At 31.7% G+C, this 13,699-nt stretch overlaps 1 long non-coding RNA gene across 1 annotated transcript; it reads left to right on the forward strand.

The window, feature by feature from the left end:
* The first annotated feature begins 1,535 nt into the window (after positions 1 to 1,535).
* Positions 1,536 to 12,787, forward strand: LOC127726748 (uncharacterized). Its single transcript, XR_007993673.1, has 3 exons — positions 1,536 to 1,622; positions 9,782 to 9,842; positions 12,538 to 12,787. It is a non-coding gene; the product is annotated as an uncharacterized LOC127726748 (long non-coding RNA).
* Positions 12,788 to 13,699: the final 912 nt, after the last annotated feature.

Here is a 13,699-nt window from a genome sequence, read left to right on the forward strand (position 1 = left end):
TGGACAGTGTCAAAACAGGATAACAAAGAACAAACTGTAAAATCAGTTGGAAAGGGCTTGACTCGTCTATCAGTTGCGCACGGAGCACCAACAAAAACCAAAAAGAAAAAGACAACAGCTTTAAAAGTATTAATCAAGATTCACGGAAAGTTAGTTCAAAGCCGAGTAATAAATATCAAACATGCTTTCCCAGACTAAAATATCAAACAGTACACATTCAACGGATTTAACGTAAATACGTTATTTATATATAAGCAGTCTGGGGAAAGACCATGTCCAATACCGAAACAGAAATTTCGATGGTATATAGGATCGGCCCATAACTGCTCATAATTGTATAGCAATCAAATTTTATTAATCCGTTATGTCTGGGAACAGTATATCTATGTCAATATATATGTTCCTGGTTATGTATATATTAACAACAAAAGTCGGACTGGATTGGTCAATTTAAAGTTGGTCATTTTAAAGACAAGAATTCGATTAAGAAACTGAAAATCAAAGTAATTGTCGTCGACCTCAGATGAAAATTTACACACGACTAAAGAAAATTATAAAAAATTAAGTAGTCAAGTCTGCTACTCAAGACGTGAGAAAAAAAAAATAAGAATATTATCATCATCCAGTTTGTTTTCTTTTTAGAAATTATGTTTTGAGATGATATATTTTTGTTGCCAAATTCATGATTTTGTGCAAATATAGGAGGAATCCATACCTTAGTCTGTAATTTTTTCATTGACATATACATGTTCCTTCATCTAAACAAAAGTTTTTCATCTTTCTCATAAGCAAGCAACTTACGCAACAATGTTTTATTAAATCTATTTCAACTACTCTAAAAAAAAAAATCAGGATATTTTAGTGTTTTTGTCTCTTTTTCAATAAATTCTTTAAGTCATGACTACGAATTTTAAGCGCATTTCAAGTTTGTTGCGCTGGTACACTAATAATTACAAATTTAACTAGTGTATACAAGTTAAAACTATAATTTGATCCAAAACACACTGCACAGTTATTGAAAATAGTCATATTTCCCCTAAAAAAACCGTATTTTATGCACTACTTTGTGAAAATATTCTGTTAAAATTTGAAGAAAAAAAAAACCACTTGACAGTAAGAGGCATATCGACTTTCAACAGATAATGATAGAAGTTTGATGCACATTTAATTACATTGCTGGTATTCTGAGGATTGTATATATATTGACAGATAGTAGTAAGGACCTTCAGATGACCAGACAAACGGCCCACGCCACGGTGAAACCTATATCATGCATTTTTATTTATTCAACTTTGACAACTACCTCTAGAACTCCGATTTCGTTATACTTCATTATAACGTGACAGATTATATGTAGATGTATAATAACTGTTTTCCGTGTTTACGATTCAGATAGGTTTGATCTGGGATCATTATAATAAATATATATATTATGTCTCAGGTTGATCAAGATATATATCATTTTTTTCGAGATCAAATGCTTGAACTGTTACCAATAGTAACCTAAAATGTTGTCGTTAATTACCTCCCTTCTATTTTAGAGATTAGAGGACGTTCACACATGTGCTTTCTATCAGGCCTGCAATACATTCGGTGAAGATTTCGGTGAAATAGCGTAAAAGGTCGAACATTAGGTTAAAATGCTGGTAAAAGGAAAAATCAGTCACGACACATAATCCTCTGAGACATAATCTTAAAACGTTAATATTATAAACTAAAAAATATACCTATATTTAGTCCAAATAATTATGACGTCTTGAAAGGCTATTATATTTTTTTTCTTTGACGCCTTACATCGACGTCGATGTAAGGCGTCAAAGAAAAAAAACATAATAGCCTTTCAAGACGTCATAATTATTTGGACTAACCTATATTCTACTTTCGGTTTCAGTCTACTTGTAACAATTAATTTGATCCCCCCTGTAAAATGATCCGGGGGATAAAATGTCTTGGAATATTTTATCCTCTAAGATAGAAAATTGCAACAAATTATATCCCCAACACTAAAAAAATATCCACAATGATGGATATTATTTTAGTGTTGTGGGATATAAAATGTTGCAATTTTCTATCCTAGAGGATAAAATATTCAAAGACATTTTATCTCCCGGATCATTTTACGAAAAAATTAAAAACAGTCCTTAGTAGGAAATCTTGGAAATATCTGGTTAAGAATAACCCAGTTAATGCTTGGAAAATTCTGTCCTCGAAATAAAACAATATTCACTATAAATTATATTATTTTTTTGAATAATTGTTCAACAATAACACAAATACAAAAGAAATATATATTACATTCACAAATTTATGTTACAAACAACATATTTTCAATGCATTTTTCCATTTCATCTGTTAATGTGCAAAATATTCAAAAATACTAGATTGACGTTTCTTATCTCTACACTTTCTTTTCGGACGCTTATTTTGGGTTTCATCTTCTTGATCATTTTGCTCTTGAATATACTGTTCAATGATTTCAATTTCATCCTCTGTATTTATCTTTAAAAGTGGACTGTGTTAGGAACAAGGATCCATCGATAACATCACAGTTATTATTGTTCATATCCGAATTCTGATCTTGGTTTTCATTATTGTTTGATTCATAACTTTTATCTAAATCATGATGATCAACAACAGATTGTGTTTTATTGGGTTCAAAATGTATTTCAGCTGATACTGTCTGAGTATTGTCATTGGGAGAATAATATTTCTTAATGTTCATCTGTTTGAATGTGCCTATAACATCATCACTTGATACACATTTAATCCTGTATGTGCCCTTTTTTACTTACTTACTTATAGTTACTTATAGTTGATTTCCAGTACAGGATCCCTCAAGGTTCCTCTTCACCAGACTCATAATTTAATGTTTTTCTATTACTGTTTTGTCCGTGACTTCCGGATATTTCTGCTCTGTAGTCATTATAGTATATCTCTTCGTCTGACCAAAATTTGTCTAATCGGTTTTTAAATGCATTTATTGATGGTGACTTTGTTATTTTATCTGGTAATTTGTTCCAGGTTTTAGCAATTCTAACAGAGAAAGAGTGTTTACGGATATTTGTTTTGAATCTTTGATGAATGACTTTATTACTGTTGGTCCTGCTACTGAATCTTTGTTGAGAATCGTCTGCCGTTCTTAAAAATGAGCTTACTTCTTTGTCGTAGTATCCATTCATTGTTTTGAAGGTTTCAATCATATCCCCTCTTATTCTCCTATACGATAATGTTGGTAAGCCTAGTTTTTTAAGTCGCTCTGGGTAGCTCATGTCTTTGAGACCTGGTAATTGTTTTGTACCCTTCTTTGGACACCTTCTATTTTGTCGATATCTTTTTTCCTGTATGGGGACCAGACTGAGCTGGCATAATCTAGGTGGGTTCTAACCATGGTTTTGTATAATGGCATGAATGTCTCAATTCCCAAGTACTTAAATGTTCTTCTAAGAAGTGCAAATATGGAGTTGGCCTTGTTCACTTTTTCACTTATGTGATTTTCAAAGGTGAGTTCTGAGTCAATAAGGACTCCTATATCTTTTTCCTCTTTAACCTGTGCTATTGGATGTTTTAGAAGACTATAATTTGATGGTTGGTCAGTGCTATTAGATTTCTTGCATATTTTCATATATTTACATTTTTCCGGGTGAAATTTGAGTAGCCATTTGTCACTCCAGGATTCCATCTTGTTAAGGTCTTCTTGTAGAATTTGTCTGTCTTTCTGGGTTTTTATTATTCTAAAGATCTTGGTATCATCCGCAAATAGGTATGCATCAGAATCCACTTGGTCTGGAAGATCATTTATATATAGTACAAATAGTAATGGTCCTAGTACTGATCCTTGGGGGTATCCCAGATGTAACGTTAGCCCAGTCTGATTCTTCACCATTCACTATGACCTTTTGTTTCCTATCTTCTAAGAAGCTTGTTATCCACCCTACTATATCTTCATTGACACCTAGATTTTTTATTTTGGCTATTAATCTTTTATGAGGTACCTTATCAAAGGCCTTCATAAAATCAGTATATATGCAGTCTATGTCTAAACCTTGATCTAATGCCTCTATCCACTTATCAATCACTTCTAATAATTGAAGACCAGTTGACCTCCCTGCAATAAATCCGTATTGCTTTTTAGAGAATAAGTTGTTCTTTTTCATATGCTCTATAATAAATTCACGCAATATCTTCTCCATTATTTTGCATACTACAGATGTCAAACTGACTGGTCTATAATTTTTGGCTAGTGACTTATTACCCTTTTTAAATATAGCACTTATCATAGCATTTTTCCAATCGTTAGGTACTGTCTTACTTTCAAGTGATTGATTATATATTATACATAAAGGATTTGCCAATGATTCAGCGATCTCTTTTAGCAGCCTAGGGTGTAGTTTGTCCATACCTGGAGATTTATCTATTTTTAATGCTTTTAAGTGTTTCAGCACTACTTCTTCCTTTATTTTCTGATTTGACATTTCATTAGTTACTAATACCGGCGTTGGTGATGGCACTACTCCGTCAGGTTCCTTGGTGAATACGCTGGAAAAGTATTCTACTAGTAATTTGGCCTTCTTGCTATTATCCTCCGTTTTATCTGATTTTGTGTCTTCTGGATCCAGGTGTAAATCCCCAATTCCTTCTTTGGTTTTAGTTTTTGACTTGATATAACTCCAGATAGCTTTTGGGTTTTCTTTAGCTTTTTCAGACAGATTTTTCTTCAACTTATTTACTCTACTTTTTACTTGATTCCTTATCTTATTGTATTCTTTCCTCACATCTGGGTCGTTATTATGCGTTATCTTTTTTGAGAGGATGTTTTTCCTTTTAATTTTATCTATGGTGTTTTTATCCATTGGAAAATTGTTTTTCCCTCTACCGATTTGTTTCCTTTCTTTTGTTGGTATATATTTTTTGTCCATATCTTGAATTATACTTAAAACTGATCTCCAGTTTTCCTTTATATCATTTTCTTTCTGTAGTAATTCTGACCATTGAATGTTATCTAGTTCTTCTTTTATTTTTATGTAGTTTCCTCTATTAAATAATTTAATTATTTTTGGTTTACTTTTAATATTTGTATAGCAACTAAAGTCAAATTTCATAGTGCAGTGATCGCTTTTTCCCAGTGGACTTTGGTATTCTAAATTCGAGATCATATTTTCCTCATTTGTTAAAATCAGGTCTAGGGTATGGGGTGTATTGGTACCCCTCCATCGTGTTGGTCTTGTAACATGTTGAAATAAGAAGTTTTCTTGTAGATTCTCTAAAAATTTGTATTCATTACTTTCTTTACTTTCACCTGGTGAATTCCAACTGTCCCAGTTTATTTCAGGAAAATTATAATCTCCCATTAATAGGATATGTGGGTAGCCTTTACTACAAGCTTCAGTGGTAAGCGTATTTAATTGTTTAGTGTATTCCTGTGATCTGTTTGATGGTGTTCTATATATTAGGCCTAATAATAACTGGTCTGACTGGTTTAAATTAATCTTAATAAATAAGTTTTCGTGGAATTCTGTATTCATTTGGACCTGACTTTTTACAACTTTATCAATTTTGTATGGCCCCAACCAATTTTGTTTTTCCATTCCTTTCTTTCCCTTCTTATTTTTCACCAGTACATTATCATTTTCTTTAAACTCATTTTCATGAATATTATGTCTATTGTCAAAATGCAACTTCTGTCTTTTTTGTGCTTGATCGATATTTTCCATGACTTCCTCCGAAATCAACTTCTGAATTTCTTGTAATTTTATAGCACAATCTTCAATTTGACCTTGGTTTAATTCTTCATATGACTGAAAAGTGTTAACAGTATTACCTATAGATTGTTCATTTGGTAATATCGGATTTCGCCAATACATTAAATAGAAAGGTGAGAAATTAGTAGATGAATGTTTGGAAGTGTTGTAAGAAAACAAACATTTTGGCAGAAAACGTTCCCAAAGATTAGTTTCCTCTTTTACGGTTTTGTTCAACATGTTTTTAAGAGTCTGATTATACCTTTCACATTTGCCATTTGCCTGTGGATTATAAGGGGTTATTTTAATATGTGTGTATCCATACATGTCATATATCACACCAGATAACTTGGAATTAAATTCACCACCATTATCGCTAGTCATTTCCAGTGGTACTCCATGGCGACAAAATAAAGTATACAAGTTTTCAGCTATTTCACTTGCGTTTTTGGTATAGAGAGGAAATGCTTCTGTATAATTTGAAAAAAAGTCTATGACGGTTAATACATATTTGTATCCTGCATCGGAAAGAGGTTTTCCAGTTTTGTCATTATATGGGCCGATTAAGTCAATGGCAATTTTTTCCATGTTGAGGGAGGAACGGGTATTGATGTCATTTCTGGTTTTGTTGTTTTCTGTTTTTTATTACTTGTTTGACACTGTTCACAAGTTTTTATGAAGCTTTTCACATCTTTTATTATACCTTTCCAGTAATAACGTTCTTGTATTTTCACCACAGTTTTGTCGACTCCAAGGTGGGACCACTATTTATGTGACATTCTGATATAATTCGAAATTTTTCGTCTGATGGGATTACCAATCTCAAATTTTGATCATCTGCTGCTACACATTTGCCTGAAAATAATATGAAAGATTATTTTAACTTTTGTATAAATATAAATTTATATAATTTTTTTAATAAAAATCAACATAGGATAAGTATTAAAAGAGAGACAACTGTAATCTAATAACTGGAAACAAAATCAAACGCACCTTTTTGTTCTGAACATACATGTTATCCCCGAAGAAAATTGTCCTTTAATTAGTGAATACTATTTATGATAAGATTTATTCCAGTTAGGATAAAATATCACTGACATTTTATCTCTGTATACTACATGTATTATAACCTGCGGATATTATTTATGGGATAGTTCTATTTTATCTACATCTTCTGATCCATGATCGATATTTGATTATTTTTGGGTTTAAAATCTCTTTTATTTAATTCAAAACATATTTCAAAACAAACACTGTTAATTATTGATGATTATACAAATATAAATATAAAACTTACCTTCATTAATTCTGTAGTACAGCTTATTTTCTTTAATTATGAAGCTTTGGGCACGTTTTCGTAATGCTCGTTTCTCATTTAAAGAGCTGTTTTCGGAGTATTATTTATTCAGCAGATATTTGTACAAAACGTTATACTCCTCTCCATCCATCTTGACATAAATGATTATCTATTATCATTTTACTTGTTCCTTTAAAGCAATGTGCCATTTGTTAAAACACTTCATTGATCAAGATGCAGTAGGATAGTATTTACATGATATTGTATCCCATCGGATATAATTTTACTGAAATATAATCCCAAATGGATATAATTTTGTAGAAATATTATCCCTAGAAATAATAAATTTCTTGGTAATATTATCCCATGGGAAATTATTTTACTACTCACTTTTATCCTTAGGATATTATATCTACATTGATTTTATCCTTCGTAGCGGATAAATTTTTTTAGAGTGGGACAAATCTTAAAGGTAAAAAATTTCATTATTGACTTATATTTCATCTGTAGGGATAGTTTTTACTTAATATATTGTCCCTTGGGAACTTACATTCTAAGGATAATATTTAAGTTTACATGGGCACGTTTTCGTAATGCTCGTTTCCCATTTAAAGAGCTGTTTTCGGAGTATTCTTTATTCAGCAGATATTTGTACAAAACGTTATACTCCTCTCCATCCATCTTGACATAAATGATTATCTATTATCATTTTACTTGTTCCTTTAAAGCAATGTGCCATTTGTTAAAACACTTCATTGATCAAGATGCAGTAGGATAGTATTTACATGATATTGTATCCCATCGGATATAATTTTACTGAAATATTATCCCAAATGGATATAATTTTGTAGAAATATTATCCCTAGAAATAATAAATTTCTTGGTAATATTATCCCATGGGAAATTATTTTACTACTCACTTTTATCCTTAGGATATTATATCTACATTGATTTTATCCTTCGTAGCGGATAAAATTTTTTAGAGTGGGACAAATTTTAAAGGTAAAAAATATCCATTATTGACTTATATTTCATCTGTAGGGATAGTTTTTACTTAATATATTGTCCCTTGGGAACTTATATTCTAAGGATAATATTTAAGTTTACATGGGCACGTTTTCGTAATGCTCGTTTCTCATTTAAAGAGCTGTTTTCGGAGTATTCTTTATTCAGCAGATATTTGTACAAAACGTTATACTCCTCTCCATCCATCTTGACATAAATGATTATCTATTATCATTTTACTTGTTCCTTTAAAGCAATGTGCCATTTGTTAAAACACTTCATTGATCAAGATGCAGTAGGATAGTATTTACATGATATTGTATCCCATCGGATATAATTTTACTGAAGTATTATCCCATCGGATATAATTTTACTGAAATATTATCCCAAATGGATATAATTTTGTAGAAATATTATCCCTAGAAATAATAAATTTCTTGGTAATATTATCCCATGGGAAATTATTTTACTACTCACTTTTATCCTCAGGATATTATATCTACATTGATTTTATCCTTCGTAGCGGATAAAATTTTTTAGAGTGGGACAAATTTTAAAGGTAAAACATATCCATTATTGACTTATATTTCATCTGTAGGGATAGTTTTTACTTAATATATTGTCCCTTGGGAACTTATATTCTAAGGATAATATTTAAGTTTACATACTAACTGTTTTATATAACTCATCTGGGACCTGCTATAACCTCACAAAAGGACGGGCAGGGAGATAGTTTTATGCACTAGTAAGACCAATATTAATTTATAACAGTGAAGTATGGTTCATTGACAACTAAATTTAACATTTTATAAAGCTTCAATAAAAAAAAAGTTCATACTGAGCCTTACTTTAAGGGTCTGGCTTTCTGTATTCTTTAATTTCTTATGCCATTTATCTCGATTGTTTATACTTTTTGTCCATTATTCTCTATTCTTTATATTTTGGCACCTCATTTTTTTGGTTTTCGATCTTTAATAAACAATGCATGATCTACAATTAATTTACTTGGTTTTAAGGATGCATCTAGGTGACTATATATATGAGTCAGTTTCTCAATAAGATTGAGGTTACTGTAATTACATCTGTCATAATTGTTTATATCTAGTTCTATTAACACCCATAGGCGGATCCAGGGGCCCTTTCGTGGGAAAAATTTGGTTGATTATATAGGGAATCACTGAAGCATGACTGGTCTTAGCGGGCCCCACCTTAGGTCAGTCAGCGGGCCAACCCTTATGAAAAGTTCTGGATCCGCCACTGACACCAAAGAACCGCACATTATCTTTTTCAATTTCTTACACATGCATTTTACTGTTAAAGAAAGTCATTTAATTATGTAAAATGCAAATTCGTGGAGAATGAATTTGTCTTCAATCATATGTAATATATATTTATCATGCAATCATGTAAAATAGATATGCAATCGTAAGTTTAATTCCTTTTTTATTAAAAAAAGTGATCTAATTTATGTAAAATGCAACTTCTTGTTGAATAGATTTGTCTGCAATCATATATAATACACATTTATCATGTAAAATAGATATGCAATCATAAGTTTATTTTTTTTTTGTTAAAAAAAGTAAAGTGCAAATTCTTGTTGAATAAATTTGTCTGCAATCATATATAATATACATTTATCATGCAATCATGTAAAATTGATATGCAATCATAAGTTTAATTCCTTTTTCTAGGAAATAAGACTACATAGATGTATTTCTGAATTATTTATCTTTACTTACAGGGGATGAGCAATGAAGATTTAATGATTAAGGGGAGACACCTTAACTTTCAACGGATTACAGGTACTTACAAGTGTTACCATGTACTCTAGACAATATAAGTGTTGCTTCTATTAATCTTTTATGTCTCTGCCAAGGGAGACAAATTCATCACCTGTTTTACTGCTGATTTCATACATTTTTAAGTGTCTATTTGAAAAAGAGGTGTAAAAGCATGAGGTAAGGGAGACAACCTCAGAGTTTTTAAAAAATAGTGTTATTGGTGTGTCTCTTTACAAAACTAAACTCAAACAAACTCTATCTTTCTAGTTTAAATGATGATTAAATGATTATTACAACTTAGTAATATGTGTTGATTATTTATTTATAATTATCCCCCATGCGAAATGGTAATGGTTTCTGTCCGTCCATCTTTGCCTGAGCCCTTAGCCCTGAGTCCGAAGCACATCAATACTCAGTCAGACTTTTTTACATAAAGTTTTCATACTTTGTAGGATTGTTAAATGTCATATTCTCTTCACCCTGCTATTGCTATATCGGCAGTTTGATTAGACAATTTTTACAGGAGTTATGGGACTTTGACCATTTTTTTTTGTATTGTGACAATAACATCTTGTGAACACAACTCTTCTGAGTCTATTTTACAGAAAGTTCTCATACTTGGTAGGATTGTTTGCCATCATGTGTAGTAGACCATATTGTAGCCCCATTTTGATTTGACCATTTATACAGGTGTTATGGGACTTTAACTTTTTTTTGGAATACTGTGACAATAACACCTTCTATCTATATGCAACTGGCCATTGACTGATAATTAAGAGTATAAGATACAGTAGCAGGGGCAGCTAATGATTCATCCAAATTTCACACATTGTTTTGACCATGCCACAAACAATATGCCTCCAAAGTTACCAAAAAATAAACAGATGGTAACAAATCAGATGCGTGAATTCGAAAGAACTATAGGAAAACAGAGATGCTGTTTATGGATTAGCATGTGAAATCTACTGTGGGACATAAAGCTTGATTTTGAATAAACAACTGGTTACTTTTTTTTCACCATAATAATCAATTAATGTCAGAGTTTCTTATTTTATTTTGGTTTTAAGGCAGGAAAGTGGCATTAATAAAAGACTGCTTTTTTTCTTGCCAAAAGCTGACATCCTAAGCATTAAAAATGAGGTTTTCTGATTTAAGTGAGAAAAAAAACATGCAAGCACATGTACCCTGTTTTTTCTTTTGCAATTGATTGTGTACTGTTTTGAGAATGCGCCGTCATATTTGCAAGATGGCAAGAAAATTTCAATGATAATTTTTTTTACTGCATGCATTTCTATTGGCAATCTGCAACTTTTTGTCACTGATAATTACTGGTACCGTACATCATTTTACAACAATTTTTTTGTCCTGCCTACGACGAAAGAAGAAGAATGCGAGACATAGAGATTATCCGGCAGTGGCAACGGCTTAAACTATTTGTTAAAAGCTTTATATTTCAGAATGTAAAAGAACTGGATGCTTCATACCTTGTATCCAGATACCTTATGTTAGGAAGTTTCCGTCTGTCATATGTCCATTGTCCTTGACCTCATTTTCATGGTTCAGCAACTTCTTGAAAAAAATTTGTTTTTTTTTGTCATGTGAACTTCTCACTTATTATGGGTATTTTAAAGCATTATATTTCAGAAGGTAGAAGACCTGGATGCTTCATACCTTATGTGCAGATACCTTTTGTTAAGAAGTTTCCGTCTGTCATATGTCCATTTTTTTGGTAAAGGGAAATACTCACTTACTATGAGTAAAAGGATAACTATATGGTGCCTTCCAAGGTCTATATGTCCGTCAGACATGGTTCACCCAACCTCAACCTCATTTCATGGATCAGTGATCAAGGTTAAGTTTACATGGTCAAGTCCATATCTCGGATACTATAAGCAATAGTTCAACTATATTTGGTGCATGGAATGATTATAATGTGTACATGTCTGACTGGCAGGGTTCATCTGACCTTGACATCATTTTCATGGTTCATTGGTTAATGTTAAGTTTTCAAGGTTATGTTTGTTTTTCAGATACTATAAGCAATAGGTCAACTATATTTGGTGTATGGAATGATTGCTTGGTATATATATTGTCTGGCATGGTTCATCTGACTTTGACCTCAATTTCATGATTCATTGGCCAATGTTTAATTTTAGTAATTATCTCTGTTTCGCAGATACATAAGCAATAGGCTAACTATATTTTTGTGTATGGTATGATTACAAGTTTGTCTGGCAGGTTTCATCTGACCTTGACCTCATTTACATTAAACATTGATAATGTTAATTTCATTTGAAACTTTTAGTAAAAGCTTCATATTACACTTCAGTCATGATAAGTAAAGCAGTTTTGCCTCTGTTTGTTCATCCATCCATCCGTCAGTCCGTCCGTCTGTCCCAGCAATATATTTCGTTGCATCTTTCTCAGGAACTACATTACAAGGATTTCTGAAATTTGGTTTCAGGGTTTATATAAGTCAGCTATAACGTGTGATGCGTTTTCAGATTCATCACTCAAGTATTTGGGCAGGGTATCATCAGTGAGCAGTAGCTCACAGTTTCACTTGTTAATCTTGCATTTTTGTTCATTCTTCAAAAATTGCAATGATAAATGCATGCAATAATTTCAGAACTTACAGTATATCATTTTCTTTGAGTTTTGTAAATATAAATCTATACCTCTTTCTCTATCCTAATTTCTTTATATAATTTTGCAGATACAAGAACCATGTAGAATTTTGCCATTGTTTAAGGAAAGCAACCTCACTATCTTTAGAACTGATCACTAACAATGGAACTTTACCAGATATAGTTAAGTCTTTATAAATGACAAGTCTTCCAACAATAGAACTTTGGTTCCACATGATCTAGGGGAGACAACTTCACCATCACTAGAACTGTTCTGTCTACCTAAAAGTCCTGTCATTTGTATCCCTCAGGCTTACCATGTAGTACTACCATGTTCAGTACCATGTAAGTATATGCATAACCAAGATTTATTGACACATGATCAAGGAGAGACAACTATCAACAGAACTGCTTTATTAAACATATAATATCAGCCCATCATGCTGTGCTATACAGTATACAGGGTGGACAATCTCTTCAAGAGCATACAATATAGTTTTAATCCAACAGTAATTTTTTGATAAAACTTGCATGCAAGATATTTTTGTCACCCACGCGACGCGTTGCGGGGGACATAGAAGTACTGTGCATCCGTTTGTTCGAGCTTGCTAACATAGCCCTCTCACATGTACAATTCTTGCCAGATATTTATGAAACGTATATCATCGCTAATAATATCAGCAATGTCTCGGAAGAGTTCGAAAATCAGTGCTGATTAACTATTTTATAAGAGTAATGCCCTTGGAAACATTAATTATATGGAAAATTTCATCGTAAGCGCTCTCATTTGTACAATTCTTACCCGTTTTTTTTATAAAATTTATATCATAGGGTTATATCAGCAATGTCTCTGACAAGTAAGAAAATCATACCATATCAATTATTTTTAACGAGTTATGCCCCTTGGAAATATTAATTATACTGGAAATTGCATTGCATTTGCTCTCAGTCTTCATTTCTGTAAGATATTTATAAAAAGATTTAAAGAACCAAAAAAATAAGTATTTTTTTTAGTTATCGCCCTTGGACCTTGGACAGTAAAAATATGTGCAACGCGGAGAACATTGGAACTCTGTTCTTTTATTCAACTAGTCAATTCAAATGTCTAATAAAAAATATACCTTCATTTACCATTTTTAGAGATAAATGAGGTCGAAATTATAGACATTTTCTTAAAATTTCAGTTTCATGAACATTTCTATCTTTTGAACAGACATACCTAACTTTTTTGTTTCAAAAGATAATATCTTC

Source organism: Mytilus californianus, unplaced genomic scaffold (assembly GCF_021869535.1).
Source record: "Mytilus californianus isolate M0D057914Y unplaced genomic scaffold, xbMytCali1.0.p SCAF_18, whole genome shotgun sequence".
Taxonomy (NCBI): Eukaryota; Metazoa; Mollusca; class Bivalvia; order Mytilida; family Mytilidae; genus Mytilus; species Mytilus californianus.